Raw genomic sequence first — 18,038 nt, 5'->3', positions numbered from 1 at the left:
AATTTCAAATTTTGGCCCACGGGGCTTTGGATTGACGGTGAATGGGTGCGCTGTTAAGGCACTCCTTGCGATAGGTCACTGGTTCAATTCCCCGTGGGTACTTAGTTTAGTCTTAACCTAGAAAAAAAAAAAAACAATTTCAAATTTTGAGTATCAAGCAAGTAGTCATATGATCTACATAAGACTCCAAACTCAAAGAAAAATGTTTGAGGATCCTCATTTCTTAATCCATGAAAATTTGGAAGGATGGAGAGTGAGATATTTTTCATTGTTGTTGTGGTGTCTTCATCAATGATGGGAAATCCAAAAGGTTCTGGATCTCCTCTACCACCTCCTCTTCCTCTTCCTCCACCTCTTCCATCTCCTCTATTTCCTCCTCTTCCACCTCCAATCCTAGGTTATTCACCATTCACATTATGTACTTCTCCTCCCCCTTCTCTCGCCATTGTAGATTCCTTGGAACTAATGTAAGGTTCCAAAATTAGACTTTCTAGTTTCTCTTATAGCTCCTTTGGTTCTTCTATCAATGGAATGTTAAAATAGGTTTCTTCTTCTTCCTCTTCAATATGGACCTCTAGTTCTTCTCCTAGAATTTTTTCTCCAGTTGAAGATATCAAAATTACTCCTTCTGTTGGGGATGTAGGATCTTCTTCTTCTACTACAACTTTAGTAGAGGAAGTGGAAGTTGGCGAATCTTTATGTTGGATTTTAGATGTAAGTACCTCGAGAAGTCTATGTCTGCCTACAATTGATGGAATATGAGTTTAGGTGGATGGTGTGGCACTACGAGGCCATGGTGGGGTGAGTGATGATGTTGGAATCAAACTCATACCTCTACTTACAAATCTACTTCTAGAATCTCTTTCCCTATGCATATAATTTTTTTTAATGAAAAGAAAAAGAAAAAGACTCCTATATACACTTCCCCGAAAATGAAGCCAAAATATTTGGTACTTTAATTGATTGTTAATTTATTGACATGAACTATCAACCAGGGCTAGTATACTCATGAAATGTATGTGCACTATATGTGCTACTCAAAAAATTCCTAATTTAATATGAGATATCGAAATGCACATGTTTCTCTAACAGCTATGTAAGTAAATAAATCACTCATAAAAATTAAATTGATTCTATTGCTCTTGCTTAAAAGAAAGGTCATAGTCTTCTTGAAATGAAAAACACACTTGCTTCACACTTTCTCAAAGTAAAATCAAACAAAAACTTTTCTTCTAAATGAAATCACACATACACTTTTCTTGGAATGGATTCACACACACACTCTTTATTTAAATGAAATCACACACGCATTTGGTTTTAACTGAAAGTAGGGCTTGCTTTAAATCGAAACCACGCTTTCTTTACACGAAACCTTAACATTGTAAATGAATCTAATATTGAAAAAAAGAAGGATTATCTCCACAAATTAAAATCCTATCTATATAATTGCAATGTAAAGCTATGTTATTGATCCATGTAAACTTATTCTCTGTCTATGTGCACAAGAGATCTCGCTTCACTCAAAATTAAAAATGATTAGATGAACTTTCCATAAAACAATCTTAAAATCATATTTAAAGTCAAAATTTAAGCTAACAGAATCGTACAAACAATACAGAACGAAATACTAAATTGTAATTGAAAGGAAACCTTACTATCTCAAGGGATCCCTCCTACGAGAAGCATGGATCAATATGATGCCTTCAAAAGATGATTAAGCACATATTAGAATCGCACAAGAGAGAAATAAAAATGAAACAAAGTTTATATATAAAACAAAGTGTTTATAACAAAAAATCCAAGTCTACGTCTGTTATGCAGAGAGGCATATTTATAAAACTCCTACGTATTAAATGTTTCAAAGTATTATGTCTTATGTTAATTGACACTAGCTAAAATTAACATTGAAAGATAAGATAGCATGATCCTCTCATGATTTACTATTAACACAACAAATCATGAGGCTAAAAATCTACATCTCACTCGCCTAGTTCACCTTCTTTGTTGTTTGAATTTCGCTTTGACAGACTACTACGGTGCCTTCCTTATCGATCCAGGATATGAATATAGATACAAATCATTGTGCCATCTATTTTTAACCCGGCCATATGTCTCATTCCTCAGTTGAAGTTTCGAAACCTGTCAAACCTTCGATTTTGATGCATAATCAGTCACTAGTTGCATAACTGGTGCAATTCAGTAGCTCATGAAGATATTAAATTAAATAATAAATAGAAATGACACTTATGAAACAAAATATTATTAGATACCTACTATGCCATAGAACTTGTAAATTTATTCCCAATTTAGAGTTATTAGAGTAAAAAAGAAGGAAAATGGAATGTAAGAAAGTGTTCAAAAAGACAATTTTAGGGTTCAACAAATAGCAAGATCATGAACAAGAATAAATGGGAGGACCTTGGGTTTTCCAATATTATTTGGAGATATGGATAAATATATGATTTCGTTGTTTGAACATCTAGTGACATTAATTGTGCAACTATGTCTCATTTTTCTTTCTTCAAAATCTTTGTCATCCCATTTGAGATTATTATCTTCCTTGGTTTCCTTGCAATTCCCATTAATTCAATTTTCTTTCCTTCCCATAAAAATTTCAAGAAAATTTCTTGAAAATTAAAATCTATCATCCCTGGTTTGACATCCATAACAGAGTAATAAAATATCATAGGGGAATATAACATTAGTAATTTCACCGGGGTGGCCATGATACAATGGGAGATGAAGCTTGCATGCAGTCAACTCATAACCTAGCCAGACCCTTCGGCTCCTGCAATGGCCACATCTGGCATGCCTAGATCATCTATCAACGCCCCTCACCCCCTCCCCATGGTAGAGATGAACTCAAGCCACAATGCTCTCTCTTTCAAAGACATTATAATTGGTCACCCTCTAGACCAAGCCTCCTTCTTCAGTATGTTGGCCTCCAGCATAGCCTTCTGATCCTCAAGAGAGAAACCTGAAAGCATAGAATCAAGACAAGAGAAAGGGAAAAATAAAGAGATTCACTTAGAAAATGACACCACCTCTGTCATCCCCTCTTCAACAGAGGCAACCATAGTAAAAGGTCAAGTGTAGAAAGAGGAACAAAAAAAATGAGTAACTGCAACCCAATAGCCAAGAAAATTTTGGATTTGGAAATCCAGGACTCAAGAGTAGTGGTTTACATAGAATATATGCAAGAACATGCAGTCATATGAAAATTCATGGGAATTTGGCCGACAAAAAAATCCATGAACTGGTGGATACAAAACAAATGGACACCTAGGGGAGAAATCAAACTCCAGTTGGGATCCAAAGGATTCTTCACAGTAATCTTCGACCTCTTAGAAGACAGAGACATAATTTTTGAAGGAGGTCCTTACTTCTTCAATTCAGCAAGCCTATACATGATATTTTGGAAGGAAAAATTCACTCCAGAGAAGGAGGACTTCATAAGAGTCTTGGTCTAGGTGCACCTCTATTCCTTACTAATGGATTACTGGGCTCCCTTGGTCCTAAAAGGCATAGGAGACCAATTGGGGGAGTACATAAAAATGTTTGAAGGCACCAGAAACGGACACTATGTAACCTATGCTAGAATTTGCGTGTATATAGATGTCTTTGGAGCCCTCCCAAAAGCAATAAAACTAATCTTGAGGGATGAAGTATAGCTACAAAGTATAGATTATGAACACATCCCCTCCAGGTGTAGGAAGTGACATGAACATGGCTATCTCTTTAGAGACTTTCATCTAAACAAAACACCTCAAAACGTTGAACATGCAAGCAAGAAAAAGGACAGCAAAGGCTTCACCAGAGTCAACATTAGGAACAAGAATAGTAGGAAAAAAAATAATAATCCTAAGAAGGATCAACAAATGGAAGTAAATTAGAACCACTTCGATGCCTTGGTTAACACACAATAATAGTCAGATTCAAATTACCAGACAGGAGATGAATTAGGAGAAGAGGAGTAGATGAAAGAAAATGGGGAACAAGAAGATAGAGAAGGAGATCATAGAAACAGGGAAAACGAGCACACACAAGAGGATACCAAATTGGAAAAAATAGGGACTAAGGAAACCTCTATGGAAAGTGCTATTAAAGAAGCATTGGAAGGGGTAGACCTGGCATGCATAGCAGAAGAATGGAAGATAAATGGAATAGAAGAAATCCGAGAACATCAACTTCAAAAAATATAAGGAGCTTACCTCCTCCAAGAGGAACTAAAACATAGTGCAGTTCACCCCTCACTGGAAAACAAAACATATAAAGGCATCATGGCAAACATTCCAATGGGAGGGTACAACTCAAAAGGACCAAGCTAAAAAGGAGGTAGAAAGACTACTAGCCAGCTCCTCCAAGAACTGGGTGCCAAGCTCATCAATGAAGGAAAGGTAAAAGCTATAGCCCTAACCCCCTCTCCTTACCTATGAATTGCATTTCTTGGAATATAAGAGGACTTAATGGTCCTGGAAAGAAAAGAATCTTGAAAAGTAGAATCCTTTCTGATTCAAGAAACTAAAATTGAATCGGCTCACTCTCCTCTCCAAGAATTATAGCTATGTAACCAACTCAGCCATAGGATTTGCAGGAGTAATCATGACCTTATGGAAAAGCTTGAAGTTTGACCTCATCTCCTCTATGGAAACCAATCACTCTATTACTTCGTTCTTGAAAATTATAGGCTCTAATGACAACATCTGTATTACTAATATCTATGCCCCCCATAAGGTGTGTGATTGAATCAAGATGCTACATTGTATCTCTAATTTTATGGGTTCCATTCATACACTTTACAAAATGATTGCTAGGGACTTCAATATGATCACTAATCTGGGGAAAAAAGGGGAGGAGTATGGAAACTGGACAAGGACTTAGAATCCTTTCTATCAACTATTGAAAACCTCAATATCATATACATCCCAACAAGAAATGGTACTTTCACTTTAAACAATAGAAGAGGAGGAGAATGACAAATATATTCCAGGCTAGATCGTTTACTCCTCTCAGAGGATACATACCTCTCCTCTTGGGAAACACAAGCTCATATTCTTCCACAAGCTAGATCTGATCGTTGGCCAATCTCTCTTAAGTCTCATATCTCTAATGGTCCCAATAATAATCCTTTTAGATTCAAGGCCTTTTGGTTGGATCACTCGGATTTCCTGGGCAAAATGAGGCAATGGTGGAATAAATCTACAACCAAATATGGTAACAACATGTACACCTCTCAACAAAAACTGAGGAAATAAAAAAATGGAATAGAGAAACATTCGGCAACATCACCATGAAAAAAAAATGGTGCTTCTCCAGCACCATATCATTGAGGAATGTATCACAGACCGCAACAAACAAGAAGAGTAAAAATTACAACAAATATGGGAGGAAAGAACCACTCAATAAGAGAAGCGATGGCAACAAAAATCCAGAATAAACAAGCTAAAATGTGGGGAAAGGAACACTGCTTTCTTCCACAAATCGATGATCTAGCATAGAAGGAATAACAGAATTCTGACTCTAAAGAACCAAGAGGGACACCCCATTCATTCTCAGGAAGATATGGAATAAGAGCTAACTGAGTACTTCAGCTCTCTCCTTAAGGAGCCAAGGAACAATCAGGCAGAGGACATAAACAAATTTACCAAACAATTCCCAAGATCCTCACCAAGGACCATAACAAAATGCTTCTTAGAAAAGTTTCACTTCAGGAAGTGGAAGATGTAGTGATGAGCATGCCTAACGGGAAAGAACCTGGACCAGATGGGTTTACCATTAATTTTTACAAATTCTGTTGGCCAATCCTAAAAAATGATGTCCATGCCCTAGTAGAAGAATCCATAATCCAAAAGTTTGTCCCAAAAGTCCTCAATGCCACCTTTCTCACTCTAATTCCCTAGGGTGATTCAACTAACTCCTCGGATAAGTTTTGTCCCATAGCCCTCTGTAATGTCATTTACAAAATTGTCTCCAAAGTCTTAACCAATCGTCTGAAATCCTTCTTGCCTCTTCTCATATCACATCATCAATTAGGCTATGTTGAAGGTCAACAAATAATGGATAGTATCATCCTCTCACATGAGCTAATCCACTCTCTCAATATGCAAAAGAAATCGGGTATGATGATCCAATTAGATATGTCTAAGGCCTTTGACAAAATAAGTTGGGCCTACATGAGAGCAGCTCTTGAAACTTATGGATTCCACAAAGAGAGTATCAAATGGATCATGGCGATGGTGTCTGGTGTGTTCTTCTCCATTCTCTTGAATTTTTCCCCCTCTCAACCTTTCCACCCCTCAAGAGGCATTAGGCAGGGGGGCCCAATCTCTCGCTTTCTCTTTGTCATAATGGTTGAAGTGCTCGGTCGATCCATAATTTTGGCCTTATCTACCAATGATCTATCAGGTCTCAAGCATCATGCTTTAGCTCCTCCTTCCACACACCAACAAATTTTGGATGAAACCTTGCTAATGGGTCTCTCGACTGCCAAAGAAGCTTCCTCCTTCAAGACCATTATTTTTTACTTCTCTGCGGCCTTTGGCACCTCCATTAAACAAGAAAAATCTAAACTATTCTTCTTCAGTACTCCTCTGCCCATTTGTAGAAACATTTTTAGAATCCTTGATTTTCCCATAAGTACTCTCCCCTCCAAATATCTAGGGGTTCCCCTCATAGACATGTCACTGGCCCATGTCACTAAGGAAGAATTGATAAATAAATTAGAAAAGAGGCTGGAAAATTGGACCATTCGACCGCTAAATTTGGTAGGCCATTTGGTTCTTGTAAAATCAGCTTTACAGGTGATCCTACACTACTTATACTCAGATTTGGCTGCCCCAAAAGCGATCTCCAACACAATTAGGAATCTGCAAAGGAACTTATTATGGAGAGGAACATAGAAAAAGAATAAATGAGCTCTAGTAGCATGGGAAAAAATGTGTAGGCCCAAAAAATATGGTGGCCTTGGACTTAGGGACATTGAGCTCCTAGGGAAGGACTCGAGTGACAAAAATCTATGGAGATGGTTAGCAAATCTCAATTCTCCCTGTGGTATCCTACGGAAGGAAAAATACACTCCCGCCCACTCGTAGGAGAAAATAATAAGGCTCAATGGCAGCATCAAAGGTTTGGTAATCTAGAATCAAGCATGGAAGAATCAGGCTATCATACAAAAACATAGCTTCTTGGAGATTGGGAATGGGGACAAGGCACTCTTCTGGGAAGATGCCTAATAGCAAAGGCTATAACTTGAGAAGGATCAATATCAATTTTTTAAGTATGAGATGTAAAACAAGGGCTGGAGCAGGGTCTATCACTATTGGAAACCAAGCACAAAAGAGAATATCTAGAGAGAATGGATTGATTAGAAAGACTGGGTTCCCCCCATCAAACCTTGGGTTTGGTTTGAGCTATCAATAAAACTACAAAAGAGACAAATCCTCCATGACACCTCTGAGTACAAGATCTGTTGGGGCCAAAACCCAACAGGGCACTTCAACATAAAGGAAGCATACATATACATAGCTCAAGATGATCAAATCCAACCATACCCCAAATGGAAATCAATGTGGGATAGAAGACATTGGCCAAAAATTTCCATTGTCCTCTGGCTTGTCTTGCACAGGAAAATTCTAACTTGGAAAAACCTCCGAAAAAGGGTTTTATTGGAACTTCCAGATGCCATCTATGTTAGCAAGAAGAAGAAACTTCAAATCACCTTCTGAATGAATGTCCCAATGCGACTAAACTATGGGTTTAGGTTAATTTCATCTTTAAAGGATAGGATCAGGATCCCTCCTCCATCCTCAACACCATCTCTAACTGGCATTCTTCCTTATCCCACTGTCCTCTAGTTAACAGAGCATGAAATCTCGTCATGGGCATTGCTTGTTGGGCGCTATGGAAGGAATGCAATGCTAGAATATTTTGAGGTACTTCATCACAGGAGGAAATGACCCTCTCAAAAGTCAAGAATTATATTCGGGAGTCGGTGGCCTCCTCTCTTCTTCAAGATGCCAACGACCCTCCCAGTAGAACAGACTTGAGAGTACTTACTGTTAGAGTCCTATAGCGATAGAATTCATAATTTTGAATTGGTTAGATTTAAGCCTTGTAATATTGTACATACCTTTGCTTTCTGAAAATGTAGTCCATATTAATAAATTAAAAAATGTAAAGAGGGTATGTCCTAAAAGAAAAATCAAAGGACAAAAAGAATAGTAAAAGGTCAAAAAATGAAAATAAATGAACCCCAAAAACAAAAAGAGACCATGAAAGTGTGCGAGTCTAAATGCCACTATTATTTACTTTTATGCATAATAATGATTGTGTGAAGCTTTTTACTCATGCCACAATCCATTATAGTCAAACTATTTAACCTTGGCTATTTCATGTTTTCAATTTTATGTTTATAGATAGAAAATAAAATCTGACCAAACAACTTAATCTTGGTAGATCATTAGATAGGTAGAGATAATAAAAGGGGCTCATCAGTTTAATCTGAGCCCTTGGATGATATAAGGTTAGAATTAGATAGTTTACTTTTCAAAAGAAAAATGAGTAATAAGGATCTGTTAGCCTAAATGCACCCAAATAAAATGAAGAAAAAATGGTAGGGTAAGTAATGTGTAAGTAGTGGAAAGGTTGCACAACTACAAAGTTGATTGGATAAAAGCACATTTGTTATGCTTGATTATATGTTTTAAAGTACAGGAGCACTTGACAAGGAAAAAGCAATGGTTAACATGTTCAATTAATTAATTCCCCTTCATTCTTTTTCACCCCTTTTACTCAATAATTTCTACATGCACAAGAAAGTTCTAGCACTCAAATCCTTTAAGTCAAAGAGGTTCAAAGCATTTCTCTGACTTTTGGTGGGACCGGACCCTCGGCTTGATGACTTAAGGATATAAAGTGTTAAACTTCCTTTCATACAATTCATTCCCCTTCATAAAACCCCTTTTCCCAAGGATGATTTTTTTTTTGCCTAGGAAAAGTAAAAACCCCCCATATTAAATCATATTTCATTCAAACCCCACAAAAGAATTTTATCCTAAGTATTAAGTGTATGTAAAGCACGCAAATATTGCATGTTACATTATGATTAATGGATATTACCCACTCCGCTCATTCACTTCATATTAATTTTTTAATTTAATTATATAATTCCTAAAATTCCTTTATCCCAGATTAAATTAATTCCCATAACTAAATATCCCAACCCCTAGTTTTAATATAAATTATACCTTTTACCCCATATCCTGACAAAATGTATTAATCCCATCATTTAGCCCCACCTGATCTGCTAATCCAGTGATTAAATCCTAATCTAATAACAAACCGCCAACGATTAAAGCCCTAGCCCCCCCCGAAAGCCTGTGCTTTATCGCCCTTGCATTTCCCTGACCCAACTCCTGTCTGATCATCACCTCCCTCATCCGATGGCCACATCCATATTGGTCGAGACCGATCGCCGACCTTTACCCGCTCGATAAAGTGGTTTTCTCCGACCCCCCGACTGCTACGTGTCAAGCATTGGAGTAGATCGGGTGACCCCTCCTAAATACCGCCCCCTCCACAAAAGCGGTGCAATGGCCTGGGAAACCACCTCCCCACTTAACTGAAAAACCGTCAACTGTTCATTCATAAATGAACCCACCAAAAAATAAAAGGCCACGAAACCTCATTTGCCCTTTCTCCCTCATTTTCTATGTAAACATGGCAAACCTTTGTGACTCTTGCAAACGTCGAATTCGTCAACTGTGTTAGTGTCAGTGTCTTCACACTTCCATCGGTGATCACACTTCCATCGGTGATCAAATTGCTCTTTTGCATGCATATTAGGTGTGTCATTCGATCAGCTGCATTCCATTAGGTCATAGATCAATTGATGGTAGTGGTTTCATGTTAGTTTCCCTCATGACATCCACCTGCTGACCTGTTTACAAATTTTTTTTAGTCATTCATAGTCATCCTGTTTCATTTCATGTATAACAACTAGTCCTAGGGTTTAGTCCCATTAGGTCTTAGGGTTTGTCAAGCATGCTCAAATAAAGAGGTCAACATGCACATGAAGGTTCATAAAGTCCTAAGTTTACTTCTGGTATGCTTAATAAATCTTTTTCACCTCAAAACAGAAAGCAGAGTATTTTTCTATTTTAATGATTTTCATATAAATTCAATTATTTTTATATGTAATAAGAACTCAGGAGCTGTTCCGGGTCTCCTTGCCAACTCATGCTATTGCAAAAGAAAAAGTATCCTACATCAGTTCATCAAGTTGCTCAGAAAAAGGTCAAATTTCAAACTGAAAAGCAGAGTATTTATAAAAGTGACTAAGACATTAGAAAAGTGGGTTGGAAATGAACAAAAATTAAAATGTAAGGTGTATAAAATCAAAATCATGATAGGAAGTCATTCTATTGTGAAAAAAGCCAAGTGGAGAGCCAAAATCACGTTTTGAGGGAAGAGTGTGCAAAACAGGAGGAAAATTGCAAATCTGGTGCAAACCTGCCTGGCGGTGCGCATCAGAGGGTCAGTGTTGCGCATCAGGCAGGCGTTGCGCATTGGGCTCAGTGCACTGCACATTGGCCAATGAGGCTTCAAAACCAAACAAATTCATCTCAAATCCTCCCAAATGCTTCATTTGCCTTCTTAACAAGTAAGTACACTTAATTTGGAGCCTAGGTAGGGTTTTTTATGCTTCAATTATATTTTTATCTCCTAAGACTCAAAACCCTAGTGTGTTTTCCTATCTTATTTGTCACCACTGCAAAATCTTCTTCCTTGTCTCAATATTCCCATTTTCACATGCCCTAAACCTACCCTTTTAATCCTATCTCACTTCACTCATATTCCCTTTCCCCTTTTCCCTATTAAAATTAACCCCTTTATCAAACCCTAAACTCCCTCCATCAAACCCTAGCTCCGATATAAACCCCACTTACCCCCATCACTATTTCCCTTTTATAAATCTCTTCATACTCATCTTCCTCTAACTCGATTATCCACCATTCATCAAACCATCCTAAGAGAGACAAACATGGAGAGGGACAATGAGTATGATTTTGAAGAAGACACTCCTAGTGACCAGAGAGAGAAATGTGCAGTCCAGGAAGCCTCACAAAGGTGGAAAAATCATCAGGGAGGAACCTATCAGCATGAGTGAACTCCTTGCTTTCCCACTAGCCACCACATGTTTCAGATATCAGTCATGTTTTGAGTTCTGTGAAATGGTTGAGAGGGTCAAATTTCACCATGAGTTAGCAAGGCAGTTTGTGATAAACATGGATAACAATATGGTACATCTTGTTGGGATAAACTTCACTCTTTCACCCATTATCATTGCAGAGGCCACAAGAATTCCAGATGTAGGGGAAAAGTGGAACAAAAGGCAAAATATTAGTAAGCAGCATTATGAGCCTTATATCAAGGCCAAGTACCATGGCAAACTCAGCAGGGTGTTTCCTTTTAAATACCTGGAGGACCGGTATGTTCCACTCATGAAACTTATCATTAAATACTTTACATGTGAGGGTAGGTTCTCTAGACTTTATGCCTACCACATCAGATTTCTCATGCACTTCACTAGGTTCAGAATGATGAGCATCCCTTATTTTATATGCAAAAACATAGAGAGGATGACAGTGATTGCAAAGGGAAAACCATATCCACAACAACTCAATATAATTTATCATTTTTCTGTCATCAAAATTATTGTTTTGCATCAGCTCACTCAGTTTGGAATGCCCTGGGAAACTTTCATTGCCCATGAGTGCTTCAAGGGGCCTCAAATATTTTCAGATCCCCAAGAGGAAGGTGAACCTTCCGGGCAAAAAAAGGAGCTTGAAAATAAAACAGAGGAGGTTCCTGTGTTTGTCACCTATGAGAGAGGCATAAGGAAGCTTTTTGTTGCTACCAGGCGAGTACTATCTCCACCGGGGGTGGAAGGGGTCTCATTTTCTTCACCAGACCACAGGCAAATGCTATCTTCACCAGGGCTTTGCCTTCTTCTCCAGCTATACAGGTTGGCCAGCAGTCAAAGAGCAGAGACAAAGGGAAGCAAAAGATGCATGAGGAGAGCCATACTGAAGGGCAAGACAGAGAGCTTACTTTGATTGAGGAGGGTGTCACTGACTTGGGCTCTCAAGGCTCAAGAATCAAGGACATGATTATCAAAGAGAAGGAGGTTGAAATACAAGCCTTGTCACTTAACCTTGAGATGGCCAAATGGATCATTAACTATCTTGAGCAGGAAAACAAACAATTGATAGATAAGCAAGCTATTATGGAGCTACAGATGATTAGGGGAGTTAGGCAAGAGGCAAAGAAAACAAAGATCGAGATGAACTCCCTTGAGCAAGAAATTGAGAATGATAGAGAGAAATGGTTGGAAAGGGTGAACATTCACCTTGAGAAGTTGCTTGAGAAAGCCAACAAAGAGAAGAGAATGTTGCGCCATATGGCCTATCATTACTTAACTCAGAACAAGATTTGCAAAACAAGGGTAAAGAGGCTAATAGTCAAGCTAAGAAGAGTTTTGAGGAACAAGAAAGAGCATGATAAACTCAAAATCTTGGTTGAAGCTTCATTAGCTCAGCAAAGCACTTAATGAGGTTGCCTCTTACCAAATTTGAGGAAATTTTGGAAATTTTTTGTCATTTTGCATTTTTGAAAATAGAAACAAAGGAAATTCCGGTTGATGCGCGCTGCGCATTGAATTGGTGCATCCTATTGACAAATGGATTATAGATTTGGATTCAGCATCAAAAAATAAGAAAACCCAGAAGGTTTCATCCATTTTGTAGAAGATCTTGGCCACCAAAAGGGCAAAAAATACTCAAAAAATGCCCTCTCTGCCACTTTTTGGACCCACAGGAAGCAGTCTTCGGAGAAGTGATGTTTGAAGGGACAAATCAACTCCAAATTAGAAAATTCAAAGTGTTCCAGAAACTAGATAGGTAGAGATTTCCAACAAGCTATCTTGGGCCTGATTTTGATGAGTGGAAGGCCTCCAAAAGCGTCCCTAAAGTGGCACTGCGCATCAGGCTCAGGGCGTTGCGCATCAGGCAAACTTTTGTCAATTTTGCCTAAAAGCCAAAATTCGCCTAGTTTCTTTAGCAGTTGACTTCTTCTTCTTGTCTTGGTAAATTTTACATGGTTAATGATGTAATATGATGTAAATATTGATGGAAAAAACTTGATGGGGTAGATACATCAAATCAAAAGTGGTTTTGAACTGAATTTATCAGTTTCCTTAGTTTTAGAGGCAAGTTGTTCCACTGCCTATTTTCTTGTTCCTAGTTTAGATGTTGTTGAAACAACTTCTTGACTCATACCCCTGATGACTAGCATGAGTTGTTTGATGCCTATATTGTGTTTTCTCTTAGTTGTTTGTAAAGGTTGGACTTTGGTAGAAGTGGTGGCACTCATTGAACATTTGTATCAGCAGTTTGGCAAGGAATAAAACCAGGTTTCACAGCTATTTTTGTGGGATTCTTGTGACAGTGAGTTTATGTATTGTTTCTTCTTTGTAATGAGTTTTTCTTATGTTTTATATGTATCCAAATCCATCTTTCTCTTCTAAAACTAAATGAATCAAGGTGAATGGAAAAAATACACTGTTGTGCTTTGTCTTGGGAATGCATTTGGTTTTCAATGTTTTCAACTGTTTGAAGAGGATTCATAGTTTCTTTATGCCCTCCTCAACTCCTCAGTTGTCTTAATCTACCATCTCAATCCATTTTGAGTACACAAACCCTTGTCTACCTCGCCCCACAGAACATGACTGTATCCCTGAGTTGATTTCCCGGACCTATCTGCCTTCTCCAATTGATCCAGCAACCAAAACCTAAAAATCAAACCAGAAACCCTGAGCTACTATACCTAGCCTAAAATCTACATTAAATTCAGTCATCTCAAGCCCTAATTACCAATATCCTAATTGAGATTGACAAGGAGAGAGCCCTCTCCCGACCTGGTAGGGCTAGCTACCAGGTTAAGTGTGGTTTGATGTTACCCTAGACTTGCCTTCCTTCAGCCTGAGGTAGATCCAGGCCCTAACATAGTGGCGACTCGACTGGGGAAGAGGTGAGAGATCTTCTCCGAGAAGGATCATTCAAGTTGCAGATCTGATTGCTGATGGTGGACAATAGTCAGACACATATGAAGGCTGAAATCATCTACCTGATGACTCCAATGTTCAAGATCCTGAGCTTCGACTTCACTGCCAAAGAATCCAGTTTTCAGAACGTTGATGGTAATCACCAATGATAGGGTATGTGGCAAATCCGTTATCTAGTGAAATGTTATTGATTTTAAGGGATGAGATAGAAAAATTTCAGATTTATTAGAGTTTTCTAACATCATTGTTTCTTAGTTTGAAATCCAGTCGACTCACGCCTGAGAATAAATATTGTTTTCTTGGCTTAGTGGTTGAAAGATTGGAAAATGAAATTGAATTATTGGATGTTCAAATTAAATCACATGAATTCCAAGACCCTAAACAGTTCTTGGAAACTCTCCCTCCTCCCAAAGAAGAAAAGATAAGGCTGCCCTTGGATGGTTGGATTGAAGGATGTTATGATTTACAGCGAGGATGTGACAATCTCCAGCCAAGAGCATATGTTAATGAGCTGGGGCAGCAGATAGAATCTGGTTTCTATGATCCCATAGCAGCATATATGGAATATATTTTTAAGTTGAAAGAAAAACTAGGTTTCCTTTTACAGAGCCAGAGGTACTATGGGTATATACTGTTGGTAGAATTTCCAACTATCTTCTGGTTCAAACACTATAAAAAAATAGCATCATTGTCACAGTTACTTGATTGGTTGATATGGCATTACAACATCACTTGATCTATTGGTTTTGCAACAAAGTAGGGTAGATTTGTAAATAAATAAGCTGCCAAAGGCAGCATTTCAGTTTCCGGTATTTGTTATGTAGAGGTTGCAGTATGCGTATATTTGGATTTGTATGAGTTTTTTTGAGTTTGCAGCTATTTGACCGTACTGCCCAATGGATGAGGCATGGTCTGCGGCATTCTTGACACCTCAAAGGAGCTGCCATCCCCAATGGAGCCAATGTTAGAGTCAGTCTTCGTAGCCTGTCACCAGGGATCAACATGAGCTCTTACTATGTTTGGTTTGGTTAGATGTTTTGCACATGATATTTAGCACAAAACATGTCATAAGTCTGTTCATCAGGAGAAGCTCGGAAAGAGCTTTCCAATGGTATATTACACTCCAAAAATCGCTCCCAAATCAAAAGATGTGACCGAATGAGTAATTGACTCAAAGACCCTCCTGTGCAGCGGTTTAGGTATTGAAATATCCAGAGGAAGCTAGGAGATGTCAGTGGCTGGATTGTGATGGGGAAGGAGAGAACATAGCATTTGAAGCCTTTTTATCGTGCTGCTAATCTTCATCTCAACATATGGTGAGCTCGTTTCTCTGCTTTGGTTGAAAGAGATATCCTGTGCAGAGGGCATTGTACATTGTTGACAGTGATTTTGCGGGTGAAAGGTTGGTTTACAGCTGCTGGTCTCATGGTTCTAAAGAGGAATTACTTGAAGATTTATAGATGTTCATTTAGTATCTACTGTCATTTACATCTTTTCCAAGCTTTTCAATTCATCAGCTTGTGTCTATCTGTTTACCTACATTAGATGTCTATGGGTTGTATGTGCGAAAGGCAATCCCGAAATTCTGTGTTGCCATATTAATCTATGTTGTTTCAACAATTGGAAAGACTAAGGATTTATGTGGGTATAGCAATGTTGTTGATTGATGTAACAGTTTGAACAAGGGCATTGAAGAACTCATGCTATAGTTTAATAGGTTTTATTCGAATTTCGAAACCTCTTATACATGGATATGGATCAGAAGACTAGGAGAAGCTCTTCGTAAAGTTAGTAAATGCCTGAATAAAATGGTGGTCAGTGACTACACAATTGTGGCAATCATAATGGTGGTGCAGTAAATGACTGAATAAAATGGTGGTCAGTGACTACACAATTGTGGGCAATCATATTCAAAATATTTCGGGATGTCTGCTAAGCATTATTATGAGTAGAGAGGAAATGGGTTCACTGATTCTGTGGGATTCTAGGGACTTCCCTAATCTTCTAAACTTCTCTGTGGGAAATATGTCAACATTTCACAGAGTACAGTTTCATGACTGCAACAAATTTTGCATCTCTGATTGTTTTAAAGATAGGTTGTTTGATTTAAGGATGATAGGTTCATCACCCGTTGAAGTAATTAGCCCTGCAAAGATTTTTGTTTTATGAAAGAGGAAACACCTGTCCATGGACCCTATGTGTCTGTTAAGGAAATGCACAGCGAGTAATGCTAGTATACTGATTTCTGCATTGCTCATTTGTTAGGAAGCAACGAGGTTTAGGGATGGCCTTCTGAAGATGTTAGCAGATGATCAAAACATTGGTGATCTCAAAGTACAGATGGTGGATACTTGTACAAAGGGGCAGAGTGTTGATCCAATTCCTTATGCTGTTGTCCAGGTTCCTTTTCCTAGGCTTTCTCCTATGTCGAGCCTATAGGCTGTCCTGAGGTTGTAGTGCCTGAAGTTGATGCTTGGCTTTCATACTAAAAAGAGCATTTTGTCTTATAGAAATCTCCATGGTCCTTGTGGTGATCCTTTGTTGAAAGTGATGGCAGTCAGTGGGAGTCAGGGGTGGCCTGTTGTTCAAGCTTATGTTTTGATTTCAACACCAGGTACTCTGCTTAATTGGCTTTTTGCTTTTGATCCCAGGAGATGGTGCCGCATAGAATTTGTTCAAGATGTAAAATGTGTGGTACTTGATGAGGTAGACATTATTTTGTGTGAAAGCTTCAAAAATCAAATTGTACATCTGATTAATCTGTTTCGGTTGGAAGAGAAACAACTCTCTAAAAGCAATGGAATCAGGGTTTGACGGTTCAGGTGAAGTAGATTCCATGTCTTGGATAGATTTCAAGCCAGAAGAAAATGAGTAGTTGAATTTGGTCTCTGATGGAGAAAGTGAAGATTTACATGATGCATTTAATGACAAAGACGATCTCAGTGAAGAGAAGCTTGATGGCCCTGATAAAAAAAAAGGATTGGTTGCGGTCAAGAAAAATATACAAGCAGAGTAAGCAATATATATTTGTTGTTGCAACTCTACCTGAAAGTGGTAAGAAAATTGCAGGAGGCATGTTGAAACGTCTCTACCCAGAAGCCACTTGGGTGAGTGGGAGTTTCCTTCACCGGCATAATCCAAGGTTGGAGCAGCGTTGGATAGAAGTCATGGTAGAGACACAAGTTGAAACACTTATCAATTCAATAAAAGAGGGTTGGGCATTTAAACAGTCAGATTCAACTGCTATTGTGAAGCGGACAATGGTTTTTGCAAACACTGTAAATTTAGTTGATTCAGTGGCTAAAATCTTGCTTAGAGATGGTATTGAATGTATGCGTTATCATAGAGAGACTTCTTCAGAGGAGCGTGCAGAGACTTTAAAAGTTTTTAAGAGAAAGCGGGGTGTTGGTTTGCACTGATGTTGTTGCACGTGGTCTTGGCATCCAAAATGTTTCACATATTATTCAGGCCGAGTTTGCAACTTCAGCAGTAGACTTTTTGCATAGAGTTGGTCGAACAGCACGTGCAGGTCAACCTGGATTGGTGACAAGCCTGTATGCAGAAGTCAATAGAGCCCTTGTAGACGCAGTCCGTCAGGCTAAAACCTTCGGCCAACCAGTGGAAGGAGCTTTTAGCAGGAAAATAAATTTTAGAACTAAGCTCAAGAAGGCTCACAAGTTGACCACATCTTGAAGGAATGGGCATTTGAAATTTTCTTCTGATATGGTGAAATCGAGAAAAGCTTTTGAACAAACTCAACATTGAAGGGTTGCAGTTGCATTACAAATTGTGCATTCAGAACTTGTATGTTTGAATGCAAAACCAAGGCTATTGTATAAACAACAGAAGTCTAAATGAGGTATAAATAATGTGCAAGGGCTAACAGCTTCCATGGATAGAGGAATTATGAAACTGA

General features: G+C 38.4%; 1 pseudogene; it reads left to right on the top strand.

Moving 5' to 3' along the window:
- Nucleotides 1–18,021, top strand: part of LOC149148329 (DEAD-box ATP-dependent RNA helicase 22 pseudogene) — a 34,418-nt pseudogene extending 16,397 nt beyond the window's left edge.
- Nucleotides 18,022–18,038: the final 17 nt, after the last annotated feature.

The sequence above is a fragment of the Pinus tabuliformis genome, chromosome 9, assembly GCF_031772625.1.
Source record: "Pinus tabuliformis cultivar Carrire ecotype Pingquan chromosome 9, CPIR1, whole genome shotgun sequence".
Classification (NCBI taxonomy): Eukaryota; Viridiplantae; Streptophyta; class Pinopsida; order Pinales; family Pinaceae; genus Pinus; species Pinus tabuliformis.
This window is presented reverse-complemented; position numbering and strand designations above follow the sequence as displayed.